Here is a 2981-nt window from a genome sequence, read left to right on the forward strand (position 1 = left end):
AGACATCAGGCTAGAGGTCATGGCTGTGACTTTCAGCCACGACCTGTTCCTGCAGGCCAGCTACTTTGCCTGAGTGGAAGAGTGGTAGGACCCTGGCTGGGATTCTGGCATCTTCCCCTCCCCCTGCCTGCCCTCCCTCCTCACATTAGACTAAGGAGCAGGAGGGCAGCATTTCTGGCTGTTGTCCAGAGCATGAGATTCAAGAGGCAGCCAGAGCCCTGCTGAGTTCCTCCTGACCCCGGAGGCTGAGCAGGCTGGAGTGGACAGATGCTGTCCAGACATAGTCACTTGGCCTGGCTTCTTTCTTATTTTAAAATTCTCTTGTCTACGGCCATGCCACCCTGAACATGCCCGATCTCGTCTGATCTCGGAAGCTAAGCAGGGTCAGGCCTGGTTAGTACTTAGATGGGAGACCACCTAAGAATAACAGGTGCTGTAGGTGTTTAAAAAAAAATAAATAAAATTCCCTGCCATTGGGTCCTCCAGACCCTTCCTCAGGCATCTGGGACAAAGGACGAGGCTGTGAGCCGATCTGAAAACTTTTCTGCCGTCATATGGAGGCACACCAGTACCTGTATGCACGGTGCTGCAGGCAGGAGCCTTGGAAGTACATCCCCCTTTCCAGGGCTGAAAACCCAAAGTTAGGAATAACATCACGGCTCTCATTGTTCCTTCCCCATAAGCTGAGAGCCAGCCTCAGAGCTGACTGTGGAGACCTAGTGCCTCCACCAGGAGGAGGCCAGGTTCCTGGCTCTTCTGGCCACACTCCAGGGCACCATAGTGCTGCCGTTAAGGTCAGCTGATACCCAGCCAGGGAAGCCATTCTCCTCTGTTCTGTAGGCTTCCAGAGCCTGCCTGGGGCTGGTGAGTGTCCTAGCTGCCATGTCAGCTCCACCAGTAGCTGGACACCAAGGTCCCAGGCAGGTGGACTTGGGTGGGGACTGCCAGAGACAGTTGGGAAAGGTCCAAGTAGAGATCTCACCCAGCACACCAATCCTTCCAGAAACAGCAGGTGGGAGGTTTGACCCAGAGAAATCAAGGCCTTACATTCTAGGAGTGGCCTGTACCTCCCACCTCAGCCCTCCCACTGTCGAAGGCCTGTGTTAAGAAAGACATAATGAAAAGAAAGATTGTGTGGTCAGCTGCAGCAAGTCTTCCTTCCACCCTGTGGCCTGCACTTGAGCCACAAAGTGTGTATGTGTATGTGCGTGTGTGTGCGCGCGCGTGTGCATAGCTGAGAGGCTGATTCCTCTTTGGATATTTGTCCTCACATGTAACGTTAAGCTGGCCTCTGGGCCTTCTCCTCTCTACCTCCCTGTGACCTTTCCTAGCCTCACAGCTATTAACTCCCTTGGCCCTACCCCTGTCTCTCACTGTCCTCTGTCCTCGGACCAGAACCCTGAGGTCAGCTGTCCAGCACATTGACAGGCTTCTTCCTGAGATGTCCTCAGGTGTTCTCAGCCAGAGAGCTGCCTTTAGAGTCCAACTGTTGTATGTATGTCACCCTCACTAGAAATGTCCCATAATCATGTGGGGGAAGCAGGGCACAGGTGATGGTGTGTATTCAAGGCATTGGGTTGGGGACTTCCCTGTTCCCTTAGCCCCAGCCAGAAGAAAAGAGAATCAGGAGCTATTACCAGAAGGGATGTAGAACAAGCCTGGAATGTTTCTCAAGACCAGCCTGTGAGAAACCAAGGAGGCCAGAGGGCTCCGAGCCAGAGTCAGTATTTATTTAGCAGCTCCGTCAGACATCAGGATGAGTCCCTTTTCCTGCCTATTTGATTATGGCTCCCTTTCCTAAGGTACAAGTCGGCCAGACCACCCACCCCTACTTCATTATCCCTGGCATGCTGGCTCATTCCCAGTGGAATGGATCGGTTTTTCTCCTGGAGCTGGGAGGGGTGGGGTGAGGTGAAGGTGCATCCAGTAGCCTAAAGCTCCACGATGGCTTTGTGCCTCCCCTCTCCTGGCTCAGGTGTCCCTGGAGGCTGCTGCAGAGCATTGCCCCAAATCCTGATCCAAGGGCCAGTATGGGGAAGAGATGGTCGCAGGCCAAATGCACTTTATACAGAGATTTTCTATTGCTGAGAAAGTGTGTTTCTCCCATAATTTGTTTGTGAATATTCACTTGTTTCATAAATGTCTGATCCTGTCTGAGCAAAGATGTGTCATCATCAATCTGTGGGGGGTCTGGGGACTGGGAATCAGTAGCCTGAGCCTGAATGAAGCCATAGGCTAGACCTTCTTGATTCTGCTGGAACCTCCTTGGAGGTGATGGGGAAGGGAGTGAGGATGGGGAGAGATGGAAGAAGGGGGAGGCTCCTAGGTGAGAAACCAGAACTCCAGATTTGTCAGAGTTGGGAGTCAGTTGGCTAGAATGGTACAGAGCACTCTAGAGCCAGGACAGGGTTCCTGAGTGCTATTCTGCAGTGACCCAGCCTTTGGCCCACTTAAACCTCGCAGGCTGGAGATCAATCAGTGGCAGGGCACTCTCCAGTCCTTCCATTTATTCTTTATCTCAGCTCAGCTGTTTAAGCTGCAGCTATGTGGTGCTGGAGCAACACAAGCCCTCTGACTCTGGCTAGGTGGTCAGGATCTGCCCACAGCCCAGCCCAGGGCCTGGATGCTTACTTTGTCTCATGCCATTTGGCCAGAAAATAACCCCTCTCTGTGCACAGTGCATGGGCTTTCCTGTGAAGGTTTCCAGCCTTGGACCCCCAGAAGTAAGACCATTGTTAGCTCATCCCCCAACTTCCTGTGGGAAGGGGCTCAGGCAAGGCCCAGGCTGCTCTACACAGAGTGAGAAAGAGGAAAAAGGAGGAACTTGACCCTCAGACTTGTCTCATTCTTGACTGTTTTGAAGCTCCTAATGGCCCCCTTCCCACCAAGACCTGGCCCTGCCCTTCCCTCTCTCCTTTCTCCTGGCTTCTCTCCAATGTGACTTTGGCTTGGCCTCAGGAGCTAAGATACCTTTGTTCTTG

At 52.9% G+C, this 2981-nt stretch overlaps 1 pseudogene; it reads left to right on the forward strand.

Moving 5' to 3' along the window:
* Positions 1–323: 323 nt before the first annotated feature.
* Positions 324–442, forward strand: LOC111737827 (annotated as a pseudogene).
* Positions 443–2981: the final 2539 nt, after the last annotated feature.

The sequence above is a fragment of the Pteropus vampyrus genome, unplaced genomic scaffold, assembly GCF_000151845.1.
Source record: "Pteropus vampyrus isolate Shadow unplaced genomic scaffold, Pvam_2.0 Scaffold31, whole genome shotgun sequence".
Lineage (NCBI taxonomy): Eukaryota > Metazoa > Chordata > Mammalia > Chiroptera > Pteropodidae > Pteropus > Pteropus vampyrus.